General features: G+C 38.9%; 1 pseudogene; it reads left to right on the plus strand.

Moving 5' to 3' along the window:
* Window positions 1-561: 561 nt before the first annotated feature.
* LOC133756986 (cytochrome c-like) lies at window positions 562-1,261 on the plus strand (annotated as a pseudogene).
* The last annotated feature ends 14,507 nt before the right edge of the window (window positions 1,262-15,768 follow it).

Consider the following 15,768-nt stretch of genomic DNA (forward strand, 5'->3'; position numbering starts at 1 on the left):
TCATTCAGTCAAACCAAAAAAAAAAAAAAGAGAGAGAGAGAGAGAAAGTTAGAAAACTTAAAAACAGTGTTAGAGATCTATGGGATACTATCAAATGATCCAACATCCAGTTCTTAGGAGTTCCTGAAGGTGTGGAAAGAGAGAATGGACTAGAAGGCTTATTTAGTGAAACAATTATAGAAAACTTCCCTAATTTGGAGGAAGAAAGGAACGTCTAAGTACAAGAAGCACACAAAAATCCTAACACACATGACCAGAAAAGATCTTCATCACAAAACTGTGTAGTCAAATTCTCCACAGTAAAGCATAAAGTGAAGATTCTAAAATGTGCATGAGAGAAATTCCAGATTACTTTCATAGGATCTCCAATTAGACTCATAGCTGACTTCTCATCAGAAATCCTACAGACTAGAAGACAATGGCGAAACATAGTTCAAAATTTTAAGAGAAAAAACTGTCAGCCCAGAATACTGAACTATGCAAAGCTCTTATTTAGGAATGAAGGTGAAATAAAGACCTTCTGAGAGAGCGGGACGTCCACCTTCGCAGTCCAGTCCTTTGGGGCACGAGCGACTAACGAGCGAGTTAAAAATGGCTGATGTTGAGAAAGGCAAGAAGATTTTTGTTCAGAAATGTGCCCAGTGCCACACTGTGGAAAAGGGAGGCAAGCACAAGACTGGACCGAATCTCCATGGTCTGTTCGGGGGGAAGACAGGTCAGGCCGTTGGATTCTCCTACACAGACAGACGCCAACAAGAACAAAGGCGTCACCTGGGAAGAGGACACTCTGGTGGAGTATTTGGAGAATCCCAAGAAATACATCCCTGGAACCAAAATGATCTTTGCTGGCATTAAGAAGAAGAATGAAAGGGCAGACTTGATTGCTTATCTCAAAAAAGCTATGAATGAGTAATAGCTGGCCACTGCCTTATTTATTACAAAACAGCAATGTCCCGTGACTTTTTTTATGTGCACCATAATTTAATTCTCATACAGCAGAATTCGGATCATGAATGGCTGACAGAATATTTTTGTCCGACAGTCTAATATTGCCTTGTGTGGTTACATAGGAAATTTTGGTAGTAGTTCCAGTTCAGTAAATGCCCTCACTGTTTTCCCCTTCTAAGGATATGATTGGACTTAACTAACAAAACTTGTCAGTGCCATCCCAAAACCTGTTGGGAGATTGGATTTAGATTTTAATGCTGGGGAAATTGCCTCACTGTCTCAGAACTGAGCAAGATTCACTTGTTCTTAACCTGCTAAAGGCAAGAGCTGAAGACAGCTGGTAATGTCTACTTCATATTTCTAGTCTTAGCTGTGGAAATCTCATTAGAATTTTCCTGTATCTAAACTTCTGCCTTTTACTTACTGAAAGGCATTTTAGTGTGGTTTATGCATATCAAATAAAGAATATTTAACACTTCTCACATTTTATTAAAAAAAGAAAAGAAATAAAGACCTTCTATAAAAAACAGAAATTGAAAGAATTTGTCACCCCTCATCCAGCCTTACAAAAGATTCTTAAGGATGTGCTACACTCAAAGACAAAAAGATAGCTATTATTATGAAGAAATGTAAAGGCAGAAAATCACCCAGTAAAAGTACAAAAGAAATCCAAAGTAAACAATAGGAATATTTATGGAAACATGGCAGGGCAAAGTTGTTACTTATCAATAGTCATCTTAAATGTAAATGGCTGCAACTCTCCAGTTCAAAGATACAGACAAAACAAAAGGATTAAAAAACAAAACCCATCTATTTGCTGCCTACAAGAAACACATCTCTCCAACAAGGATAAATGCAGACTGAAAGTGAAAGGATGGAAATAAATATTCCATGCCAACAGAAAGCAAAAAAAAAAAAAAAGGGCAGGTGATTCCATCCTAATATCAGACAAATAAACTTTAACAGAAAAGCTGTTAAAAGAGACAGAGAAGAGCACTATGTAATGATTAAGGGATCAATTCAACAGGAAGATATGACTATATATACCGCCTAGCTATATAAAAGAACTGTTAACAGATCTATAGGGAGACACAGACTCCAACACAATAGTAACAGGAAATTTCAATACCGCACATTCATCAATAGATAGATCAACCACAAAGAAAACCAACAAAGAAACAACAGGGCTAATTGACACCATGGAACAAATGGAACTACCTGATATCTGCAAAACCCCACAGTTACAGAATACACATTCTTCTCATCAGTGCATGCAATTTTCTCTAGGATAGAGCATATACAAGGCCACAACGCAAGTCTTAGCTAATTCAAAAAAGTCAAAATCATACCATGCATCTTCTCAGATCATAATGGAATGAAACTGGAAATCAACAATTCAAGAATCTCTAAAACATATGCAAACACATGGAGACTGAACAATATGCTCCTGAATGAACAGTGGGTCATAGAAAAATTGAAAACATAAATAAAAAAAATCTGGAAACAAATGAAGATGACAATACTTCATATCAAAACTTATGGGATACAGCAAAAACAGTGTTAAGAGGGAAGTTTATAGCAAGGGGTGCCTCATCAAGAAACTGGAAAGTCACCAAATAAATGAGCTGTCAATGCATCTCAAGAACCTTGAAAAAAACAAACAAACCCAAAATTAGTAGGAGGAAAGAAATAATTAAAATTAAAGGCTACAATCCTGTTGATTTCTTCTCTGATTTTAATTATTTCTCTTCTCCTACTAGATTTGGGTTTGGTTTGCTGCTGATTTTCTAGATCCTTGAGATGAACTGGTCTGAGAAGCTGCATGGTATCATTCTACTTCTTTTGAATTTGCTGAGACTTGCTTTATGGCCTAGTATGTGGTCGATCCTAGAGAAGGTTCCATGTACTGCTGAGAAGAATGTAAATTCTTTATGTGTAGGATGAAAAGTTCTGTAAAAATTAGAGAAATCAACAAAATTGAATCCAAAAAAAATTACAAAAGATCAAGGATGTCAAAGAGCTCTATATTGAACATTACAAAACATTAAAGAAAAAAATAGAAGAAGACTTAAAAGTGGAAAAATTTTCCATTTTCATTGATTGGAAGAATCAATATCATCAAAATGCCCATATTACCAAAAACAATTTATAGATTCAATAATGATTCCAATCAAAATACCAACAACATTCTTCTCACATCTAAAATGATGTTCAAATTCAGATGGAAAGACAGGAGATCCTGAATTGCTAAGGCAATCTTAAATAACAAAAGCAAAGCTGGAGGGATCACAATACCAGATCTCAAGACATGTTACAGGGCAGTTATAATTAAAACAGTGTGGTACTGGCACAAAAACAGACATGCAGACCAATTAAAAGAAGAGAAAATCCATAAATCAATCCATGCATCTACAACCAGCTTATCTTTGACAAAGGAGCAAAAATCAATCCCTGGAGCCAAAACAGTTGCTTCAACAAGTGGTTCTGGGAAAACTGGATCTCCACATGCAGTAGTATGAAATAAGACCTTACACTTTACACAAAAATCCACTCAAAATGAATCATAGACCTAAATCTACAACCCAATACCATCAAATTACCAGAGAACATTGGGGAAACCCTATACAACATTGGCACAAGGAAAACCTTCTTGAAAAAGACCCCAGAAGCAAAGGCAATCAAAGCCAAAATTAACAAATAGGAGTACATCAAACAGAGAAGCTTCTGCACTGCAAAAGAAATCCTCAACAAAGTGAAGAGGCAACTGACAGAATGGAAGAAAATATTGCAAACTATGCAACTGATACAGGATTAATTTCCAGAATCTATAAAAGCTCAACAAATTCGACAACAAAACAATCCAGTTAATAAATGGGCAAAGTACTTGAACAGACATTTTTCAACAAAGGAAATCCCAGTGGCCAACAGACATATGAAAAAATGCTCAGGATTGCTAGCCATCAGGGACATGTAAATCAATACCACAATGAGTTTTCACCTCACTCCAGTTAGATTGGATTTCATACAGACATCAACAAACAAATGCTGGTGAGGATATGGAAAAATGGTACCAAATCTACTATTGGTGGGAACATAAAATGGTACAGCCACTGTGGAAGACAGCATAGAGATACCTCAGAAATCTGAATAGAAACTAACCATATGACCCAGCCATCTCACTCCTGGGAATTTATCCAAAGGAAATGAAATCAGCATATGAAAGAGTTATTGGTATCCCCATGTTCATTTCAGCTCAATTTACAATAGCTAAGATATGGAATCAACCCAGATGTCTATCAACTGAAAATTAGATTAAAAAAATTAGGGTAAATATACATTATAGAATACTACACAGTGGTGAAAAAATTAAATCCTGTCATTTGCAACAAAATAGATGCAACTGGAAACCATTATACTTAGTGAAAGATGCCAGTCACAAAAAGACAAATACAATATGGTCTCTCTGATCCATGGTAAGTAATAGAGTACCTAAAAGATAATCTATCGAAGTGAAACTGACACCTTGAAATGTGATGATTTTGAACAGCCTTGTCCTGCTTGTTGAGGAACAATGTTTTTCTTGTATGTTTGCTTGATTGTTTCTGTTCTTTTTTTCTTCATACTATTCGATGAACTCTCTACTTAGTGTAGGGTTGATATTATGAGTCTAAAATTAACTCAAAACATATCTCTATAAAAAATTAGAATGGGAAATGGAGAAGGAAGAGGAAGAAGGGTGAGAGTATGGGTGGGAGGCAGGTGGGGGGGGAGAATCACCATATTCCCAAATATGTATAAATAAAATGCATGAAATTTGTAGTCCTTACATATAATAAAAATACACTGATAAAAAAGAGTTTTGTGTAAGAGTAAAGAGTGAAGAGGTCGGATAGGGATTGTTAGGAAAAATTCTAGTGTATTGAAGTACTATCAAGGTTTGGCATGTGTGTGTATCTAACAAAGTATAATAATCATTGCTCTTGTCATATTTTCATGCTGCCTTTTTTTCTTACCCACTGTAAACAAGAAATGTTTGACATCCACCAGGTTGACTAGAAAGGAAAGGATGGGAAGGATGACATAAATGTATTCATAAATGGAGGACCTATTCTATTGAATAATCAATTTTGAAAAATGATAATAATACAAAAATCAGCATACAGGAAATAATTGCAAAGAACACCTATCAATAGCTTGAAAGGTTGCATCTTTTCATCAGTCAAAATTGTTTTAAAGTTAAAGAAGCTACAAAAGGGGGCTGACACTGTGGCACAGCAGGTTAAGCTGCTATCTGCAGCACAGGCATCCCATATGAGCACCTATTTGAATCCTGGCTGCTCCACTTCCAATCTAGCTCCCTGCTAATGACCTGGAAAAGCACCCAAAGGTGGCTCAAGTCTTTGGGACCCTGCACTTTAGTGAGAGACCCTGATGAAGTTCCTGGCTCCTGGCTCCTGGCTCCTGGCTCCTGGCTTTGGCCTGGCCCAGCCCCAGCCATTGTGGCCATTTGAGGAGCGAACCAATAGATGGAAGATCTCTATTTTTTCTCTGTGTGTGTAACCTGCCTTTCAAAGAAATAAAAAAGAAAGAAACTGCAAAAAAAGAAATATTTATGGATCTCAAAAGTAGATGGATGATGAGGGAAGGAGAAAGCACAAGCACTCTTTAGAGAAAAAAAGTAATGGAAAAGTATCTCTAACTGGGGTGGTTGGAGGGGTAGAAATGAGCTTGGCAAATAGATTTCTGATGGATTATTATGTGGGTCAGCCAAATAGTCAACAAAGGGTAATCTGGGGAGGCCATTTCATCCTTCATTCCATTGGAGGCAAGACTGTGTTGATGTATAAATGTACCTCCTACTTTCCAATTGTTGTATTCACTCAGCAATGAGGCATGAAGCCTGGGAAACCACAGATATTTGGACCTAAGAAGATATTTTATTTCCCTTCTCCAGGGTTACAGAGTGGAAAATACACAAGGACACTTCATCTTAGTCCTGTGAGTTCTCAAAGACCTATAACTTTTTTCCTCTAAGTTAAATGCTCATTAACTTGATCTGTACATAATCTATGTTAAAGAAAAAAAAAGCTCTCTGGCACACACATCCTAAGCCAGGTGGAAGATGGGTGGCATTTCATCCCTCCTCACAAGATGCACACCTTATCCTTCTAGCATTTCAGTTGCAAGGGAAAGACTATATTAAAGAGAAGCAGTAACAATCTGTGTACTTCAGTCTCCAAATGTTTTCAGAATCTCATTGAAAAGCAGAAAAATGGTCTCCTCTTGCTCCCTGCCACTCCTCCACACACACAAACCTTCTTTCCCTAAAATCTCCTTAGCATCTAATTCCCTTAGGACTGAATCAGTCCCAATCTCTTCTATCAGGGAAGAAAAAAAGGATCAAACGATGAATTCAGAGTTTCCCAGCATGTTTTTTACTTTCCCAAATCCTTAGAGACCTCCCTCCACAACTTTTTTCCCAGCTGTACTTGGAAGCTGTAACAGATCCAGAGACCATTTTAGAACCTCATTTGTATTGTCCTGACACTTAGGAATCCAGTTTCTGTTACAGAGATGTCATCAAAGTTGGTGGGCTCAAAACATGACCTACTTTTTAAAACCCATCTGTTAGGAGCCTATAGATTTTCTTGGTTTGTTTGTTTCTGACTGTCTACAGAAAGAGCAACAGCAATGTTCTCACTTTCCAAGCCCACCCTCCCAAATAGCAATAAACTGAATGCTCACCATGAAGGAGCTGAATGTCTTCCAAATATGCAGTAGGAACACACACATCACTGATTTTCCTTAATCTGGAGGAAGAAGGGTGAGAGCAGGAAGTAGTATTCAGTTTAATTAATGCACATCTAGGCTATTTCCCTTCAAAAATGTGAAGAACAGAGTGACCTTACAGAGTAGAACCAGTTAGCTTGCTATGCTTTTGTCACTGTGGGGTCATGATGTTACATTTCCCTCTAACAATGGAGGTTCCTAGTAACACAACTCAAAAAAGCAGGTTTGGGAACTGCAAGTTGAACTTAGTGAACTCCTTATCCCTGGACACTATTGCCCTTGGAACGGCAATGAGCTCTTCAATGTGTCCTCTCCAGTGATTTTACCTGAGCTTCCTGGTTAAACAGACACCCCCACACCCACACACAATGAAACTTCAAATTGTCCAAAGTCAATCACTCCTGGATTAAAATAAAGCTACAAACACAAGAAGAGAGGATATGAAAGAGGGAGGGAAAAAGGAAGGAGAAAGTAAGGGGATGAAGAGGGGAAAGCGAGCAGAGGGAAGAGGAGAACATGGAAACCAGGAAGGTAAAAACAGAATATTTACATGTACTGGTTCTGCAGCTAAGTTGTTCATCTGCTAAAAAGTCAGATTCCATATTCATTAATATTTAGTTTGACATCTCATAGACTCCAAGCCAGTTTTAGTTACTGATTGAATAGCTTGTGAGATGGTCAAGAATTGTATTTTAGAGTCTTTTAATTAAAGCCCCACCTCCTCACATGCATACCTCCAATGTCCACTTCCATAAGAAATCTTCATTTCCTACAACTGTCACTAGACTCCCCTTCATCTTGCCACTCTCGTGCTTGAAAACCTGTCTGTGGCTCTGTTGTGTGCCTGGAAAAAGTTCAGAGTTCATGGCCTGAGATACTAAGTCTGCTGTATCTGACTCAAATCTTCGAGTTTAAATTTTTCTTCACTGTGCCTTGATTTGGATGCTTACAAAATGTCTCTTCTACCTAGGACTGTATCTGTATTTTGAGTAACAAGAAAAAAGATCTGGAAAAAAGTAGTAAAAGCTGTCAGTTATACTAGAAAAACAAAAATTGTTTCAAAAAATACCTAAAACACATCGATTTGTATATTAGCTTTTGAAGAATTCACATGCTTACCAACAGCTGCAAGGGAGTCTCGGGAAGCCTAATAATTACCCCATCTCCAAAATTGAGGTTTTGAAAGGAAGGAAGGAAGAATGATCATTGGGTAAGCAACTTGCACTATGTCCCAAAGAGCCCAAAGTCAAAGAAGGAAAGTGGTTATAAGATTTTCTAGTAGCAGAAATTAGAAAAAATATGCACATCAACTACGTGGTGCTAAGCCCATAGCCTATGAAATTATATATAAAATTTTTTAAACAAGTCAATTCTAGGCAGATTGGATTTTAAAATGTTATAATATTTTATGTGATATAACAACATTTTTACAATATTTTACTCTCCTTTCTGAGTTCTACTATCAAGTCATGAATCTCTAAGAAACAGAAGGTGATGGGGCCTGTGCTGTGATGCAGCGGGTTAAAGCCCTGGCCAGAGGGTCAACATCCCATATGGGCGCCAGTTCGGGTCCCGGCTGCTCCTCTTCCTATCCAGCTCTCTGCTGTGGCCTGGGAAAGCAGTAGAAGATGGCCCAAGTCCTTGGGCCCCTGCACCCACATGGGAGACCAGAAAGAAGCTCCTGGCTCCTGGCTTCGGATTGGCGTTGCTCTGGCTGTTGCAGCCATCTGGGGAGTGAACCAATGGATGGAAGACCTCTCTCTGTGTCTCTACCTCTCTCTGTAGCTCTGTCTTTCAAATAAATAAAAATAAAACAGAAGGTGATAAAATATTGACATCTCAGTTATTCTTACTAAAAGAACCTTAGTTCAGGGACAAAAGTGAATATCAATATTTTCCAATATTTTAAAAATTATCTTCAAGTATAGGCACATTAAAATGACTAACATTTTTGTGTTGAGTCAAGCAAAACTTACATAAATATTTATACATCATCATAGTTTCAAGGGAACAAATCATTAAAATAACGTAGTTACTTCATGAGCATGTGCATTAAAATAGAAATAAATGCAAATAGTTCAAAAACTTCACAGAAAAAGGCATTTTGAAAGTTTATTTTGGTGCAAATACTTTTTTGGAATCCACGCACAGTTTTTTCCTAACATTCATTTCCATGAACTTTCTGAAGACCCTTTATATGCCACATTCATGTGTGTGTGTATATATATATGTGTGTGTATTCACGGGTGTGTCTGTATCCTCCATTATTTTCAGGTTGGTCAACTCAAAGGATGAGACTGGCCATGAGCAACTGTCTTGTAGTGCAACCTGCAGCCCCACTGTGAGTCACATTCTTATCTAATGGTAGATAATGCTGAACTGTTGCCAGGAAAATAAAATGGAATTGTTTGACAACCACACTTAACTACGGTGGAAGCATTCCTTAAAGTGACCAAGGTGGGATGGGCATTTGGTTTGGTGGTTAAGTCACCACTTGAGATGCCCATATTCCATATCAGAGTGCCTGGTTTGATTTCTGGCTACTACGCTTCCAGTACACACCCTGGGAGACAACAGGTGATGGTTCAAGTAGCGGGGTCCCTGCCACACATGTGGTACAGTTGGATTGAGTTATAGCCTTCCAGCTTCAGCCTGGCCCAGCCCTGACTGTTGCAAATTAAAGCTATGAACAAGTGGATAAAACATCTCTCTGTATGTCTATCTCCCAACTCCTGCCCTGTGTGTGTGTACCTTTCAAATAAAATTTAAATAAGTAAGTAAATAAATAAATACAAAAGGGTGTAAGGATAATTCACACCTGGCTTTGCACTGGCAGAGAAACCTCCTGTCGTTCTCCATTTTGTCACCACTGCCTACTAAAATGGGTTGGTCTTCTCACTTTTTGGTACTCTTATTTTGGCTTCTGTACTATCTTCACTTTGAAATGAAAGTTCTCAGAAACTTGCATTTCTCTTTTAATTTTAGCCAATTTTTTAAACTTTTATTTAATAAATATAAATTTCCAAAGTACAGCTTTTGGATTACAGTGGCTTTTTCCCACCCATAACTTCCTCCCATCTCCCACTCCCTCTCCCATTCCATTCACATCAAGATTCATTTTCAATTATCTTTATATACAGAAGATCAATTTAGTATATATTAAGTAAAGATTTCAACAGTTTGCACCCACACTGAAAAACAAAGTGTAAAATACTGTTTGAGTACTAGTTATATCATTAATTCACATTGAACAACACATTAAGGACAGAAATCCTACATGGGGAGTAAGTGCACAGTGACTCCTGTTGTTGACTTAACAAATTGACACTCTTGTTTATGGCATCAGTAATCACGCTGGGCTCTTGTCATGAGCTGCCAAGGCTATGGAAGCCTTTTGAGTTCACCAACTCCGATCTTATTTTTAAGACAATCAAAGGTAACTGTTGTATGCCCAAATCTGAAGAAATCCAGGCACAGTTGAGGGACTCAGTCATCCAAGCTGCACTTTGCAATTTCCTCACTGAGCTGGCTTCAGGCAACTCATCCCTCTCCTTTCATTCATTCCTTTCTGAGTGGAAATAATAGTAGCCATCCTCTGCACTGCTTCTTTTGTCATTACACGTTCATTAGGCATACACATGTATGACACAAAGTTGGAGCTATAAAGACTAGCCCAGATAGGTGGCTTTATAGTTTCATCATGCAAGATAAGCAAAGAATGTGCACACATGTACAGAGTAAAGTGTATGCAAACCATACGTGTGTGTGCACTGAGGAACAAAGGCTGGAGCCATATCCCTTTTGCCATTTTTCTGATAACATGTGTTTGCCTTGATTTGGTGTTATCTTGGGTCATGAACAAATGGAAATATATTTGAATTTCAAACACCTTGGATTTTATGCTCGTGAAAACCCAGATTCTGCCTCCTTTTCTCTTTGTACAAAGAGCTTTCACCGGCCTATACCCAGAAGCATATTCACATAGCAGGAATTCAGATGATTCACCAAGAATAATACCAAGCAATCAAACTCTCAGCACCTAGAGAGTGACATGTGTTGGTGCTACCTAAGTGCATAATACCACAATGGCAGTACTAATATTCCTTTTGGTGGAGGACAACACCAGGCTGTACTACTGGAATGGCTATTTCTGCTAAATATATGTAATTTCTCTGGACAGATTAGGCATTTAGAGAAGGGGCGACGAAGTGGGTAAAGAATGGAAATTACATTATGCTTATATGTGTATGGCAAAAAAGCCACAGCTTTTCCCACTAACACTGTGCCAATTTGTATTATTAAGAGACAGTCAGTTTGCAAGGTACATTGTAATCTTCTTAAACAAGCAATAGTTGGAAGTTTTTATCTGGACTTTTAACGTTTCTCTTGTTTGGTTAATCTAGGCTTTCAGTCTTCCTGAAAGATGAAAGTCTGCCATTTTAGCCTCAATGCCTCATAATATGTATGTTAAACTCACCACTACCTCATTATTTATTAATGTCAAGTTATTACACTTCAGTGGAGGATGGAGGCTGAAGCCACAATGGTGACAGATGTTCCGACAGATCAGCTTATATAATGAGAAGTTGGGCCAAATCTGTCGAAAGGGGTGTTTTTTTAAAAAACACACTGACTTCAAAGAAATGAGTTGTGGCATCTGTAACATCTACGGAGCAGTGCCAGTGGAGGCAAGCAGGTCTGCAGACAAGCAGCTCAAGTCATGCGATTATTGGAGCTTGCAGCGCAGCGACTGGAACAACATCTGGGCTGCAGCAAGCTGGCCAGGACACTTTAAAAGAGCTCCTGTGGTGCCTCAAACTTTGATTTTACGGATCTGCAGGGAGAGAAACAAGCTGCATTCAAAAGCTCATGTGTTCTGGCTCACACACTTTGTCCTCCGTCACTGTGGAGGGCCCCACTCGACTGCGGAGTCTGAGGATTTCTCTTGGATAGTCATTGCCTGTCTACTCTGCTAGCTCTGTGAGTTTGTGCTGGGATCTGGGCAACTGCTGCAAAGGATGTAAAATAAGAAATACCTTTCAGCAATCCATGAAAATTGCACTTATTCTTTCTCAGCAAGAAACTCTCCAGGGATGCATCTGTGAAAGAAATTGACACCTATCCATTGGATTTGGTTAGAATGCCAGCTGGAAACTAAATAATGATGTGTGTGTGTGTGTGTGTGTGGTGTTGTGAGGGTAAGGAGATCACTTCCCACAACTGAAAATTAAGAATTTACATTCCAAGAATCCATTCTACATACAACAGTGTTGATAAATATTTGTTCCCTGCCCCTTCCTACATTCATTTATTGAACAAATGCCATGAAATTGCTATGTATGTGATATATAACAAGAATATTAGACAAAGAGAACTAGGACTAAATACTGGCCTTGCAGCTCTCCAGTTCTGTGAGCCTCACTACTGAGATGCTTTGAAAAACACTTAAATGGGGCTTTGGAATCCTGCAGTCCAATAACTAGTGAAGTGTGGTGGGATAGTAGAGTGATGAAGAACATGGAGCCAGAACCCTTAGGTACAAACCCTGACTTTGCCACTTACAGGCCATGTGAGCTTGGGCACAACATTTAAACTTTCTTTGTTAGGGGCCACATCTATTAAATAAGGGTGACAACAATAAGTCCCATTACAGAGACTTGTTGATAGGAGCTAATGTGTTAATGCTTTTAGAATCTAATTGGAACATAGAAAACATTGTGTAAGTATTTGCCCATTTAAAACACACAAACTCTCTCTCTCTTCCTTCCTCCTTCTGTCTTCTTTTTCCTTTCTCCCTTTCTCTCTCCTTTCTCTCCTTCCCTCTCCCTGTTCTCTTATTTTCTCCCTCCTTTTCTCCTCAAAGCCCACAGTGGCACATGTGTGAGATCTCTTAGTTGAGTCCTTAGTCAACTGACCACCAAAGATCAGATTCAAGCAGGGGTGTAGACACAGAATAGAACAAGGCAGCAAAAACCAGTTTCCTTCATTTTAAGCCACAGATGTGTAACTGTGTCTGAAAATGCCCATTCCTCATTTCTTGATTAGAAAAGAAATTTGCTGATGAAAATCCTCAGGCTATTTATTTAGGAAAATAAAGATTCACAGAAGTAACATGAGGAACAAATTCCAAAGAATTTAGAACAAAATTATTGTATTCCACAATGTCAATGACTATAGAGTTTTAATGCCTAAAAAAAAGCTAATTTGCCAACAGAGAAAAAGTCATCAAAAATGTTAATATAATCTTCATGCTATACTGAATTTGATTCAATCTCTAGAAGTGATTTTCAGCCTGGTAGAATATTTTACGTTCACAACCCATTTTCACTTCAGAATGAAAGAAGGTGTTGGGGCCCAGCAGAGTTTTCTTGGTTTATGATGAGTCAGCTAAACAGACAAGGAGTCTGATCTTCCCTTTTTTATTTATTTGACAGGCAGAGTGGACAGTGAGAGAGAAAGAGAGAGAGAGAGAGAGAGAGAGAGAGAGAGAGAGAGAAAGGTCTTCTTTTGCGTTGGCTCACCCCCCAGTGGCCACTGCAGCTGATGCACTGCAGCCAGTGCACCGCCAGGAGCCAGTGCAAAGCCAGGAGCCAGGTGCTTCTCCTGGTCTCCCATGGGGTGCAGGGCCCAAGCACTTGGGCCATCCTCCACTGCCTTCCCTGGCCACAGCAGAGAGCTGGCCTGGAAGAGGGGCAACCGGGACAGAATCCGGCGCCCCAACCAGGACTAGAACCCAGGGTGCCGGCGCCACAGGCGGAGGATTAGCCTCTGGAGCCGTGGCGCTGGCCTGATCTCCCCTTTGATATCCCCCTTTTCTCCCTTATCTAAGCCAACTCTACTTTTTATTAGATTCTCATTACTTCAATCTTTTTCATGGAGTCTCAGTTCCTGTAACTGTTACAGCTGATGGTGGTTTACTACTTTGAACATCATTAATTAAACCACTGCATCATGAAGGTCAGGCATACTCCCAGCATAAGTTGCTAAATTGTCTTTCAGCCTAGATACCTTGGCATAATGTCCTCTTGGAAAGCCTGGATTATATCTAAAACCATGTGGCAGAGGGAGAGCTCAAATACAGACAATCCTGAGAAAATTTAGTCTGGGAAAAAGGCACTACTCTCTGGGAACCAAGTAATAGAGAACCAATCAAACTCAAAATGGCTCCACCAGCCAGCCCATACAATTCTGAACAACCTCACTTGCTTCAAGAACATGTGCTCCACCCAGAGCCCTCAACACTTCTACTGTAGTGTCAGATAAGTCCAGAATCCAATTTCAACTATGCCTTCTTCCCAAATACATAAAACCTTAACACACTGGATATATTTATTGCTTATTACAAATCAATAATGATTTTGATGGAGTATAAAAGCAATTCTTCTTTTTTCCAAAAATCATCCAATGACCACCTTTATTGAGAACCCATCCTGAATCACAACTAGCCACTTTGTTTTTTTCCCCCTTTTACTAAGTACTAAATAGTTAATAGGTTAGATAAAGAAGAACAGTAGAGGATGTTGACACTAAACAACTATTATGCATCTACCCTACATTGCATCTTCAAGGATCTTTCATTCATATTGTTAGTAGACTGCTTACAAGCTCCTAAGGATGGCCACCACATTTCAAGTACTTCCAAAGATCTCTGTTCCATGTCTTTAATTGTTTACTTATATTTATTTGTTTATTTGAAAGTCGGAGTTACAGAGAGAGAGGGAGAGACAGAGATCTTCCATCCGCTGGTTCACCTCACAGATGGCCTCAATGGGCAGGGTTGGGCCAGGATGAAGCCAAGAGCCAGAAGCTTCTTTCACATCTCCTACATGGGTGCCGGGGCCCAAGAATTTGGGCCATCTTCTGCTGTTTTCTCAGGCCATTATCAGGGAGCTAAATTGGAAATGGAGCAGCCAGGGCTCAAACTGGTGCCTACACGGAGTGCCACAATCGTAGGCAGACGCTTTACCTGCTATGCCACAATGGGAGCCCCTTCAGTCCTTCATTTCAAAAGAAAAGTTACCCTTGTAGCTCCAGTTCCCAGACTGGAGGGCCTTAGGGACCCCAGTGCTTGTATTTCTCATTGTATCAATAACTCAGGAATAAAACTACATGTGCATATGAGAGAATGAAGTTAAAATTCCCAAATCATAGAGCTATTTCTCTCACTGATGACTAAAATTGTGTTGTTCAGCATGGCAGCCAAGAGAAACCTAGGGGGACCAAGCACTTGAAATATGCCAAATGTAACTACAGAACTACCTTCTGAATTTTACTCAATCTTAATATTTAAGTTTAAAAACAAAAACCACATAAATTATTTTTGTGTTAAACCTGAATTTATTGTTTTGGAAGGGCTATATAGAAAATTGAATTGCGATATATTGTTAGAGTAAAACAGACACTGGAGTTTATAGACTCGGGACAAAAATAAAAGAATGTAAAATCTTTCATTAATAAGTTTATATTAATTACATGCTGAAATGATAACACTTAAGATACACTGGGTTAGACAAATTAAAGTTAATCTCACCTCCTTTTTTAGTTAATGTAGCCATTAGAAATTTTAAAATTATATATTTGGCTCATTTTATATTCCTATTGGGTTGTAATGCTCTGAAAAGAGAATTATAAAAAGGACAGAGATAGTATTTTCTACATTGAAATGCAGAGGGCAGGGGACAACATTGTGACCTAGTGGGCTAAGCTGCCGCTGCAACGTCGGGATCCCATATGGGTGCCAGTTCAAGTCCTGGCTGTTCAACTTCCACTCCAGCTCCCAGCTAATGTGCCTGAGAAAGCAGCAGAAGATTTTCCAAGAACTTGTGCCTCTGTACCCACATGAGAAATATGAATGAAGCACCTGGCCCAGCCCTGGGCAGTTGTAGCCATTTGGGGAATGAACCAATGGATGGAAGATTGTCTCTCCCTTTCTCTCCCTGTAACTGCCTTTCAAATAAATAATTTTTTTAAAAAACACAGAGGCAAAGAAAATAGGAAAATGAGAAAAAACTAATTTAGCCTAGCTAACTA

This window comes from Lepus europaeus, chromosome 3 (assembly GCF_033115175.1).
Source record: "Lepus europaeus isolate LE1 chromosome 3, mLepTim1.pri, whole genome shotgun sequence".
Taxonomy (NCBI): domain Eukaryota; kingdom Metazoa; phylum Chordata; class Mammalia; order Lagomorpha; family Leporidae; genus Lepus; species Lepus europaeus.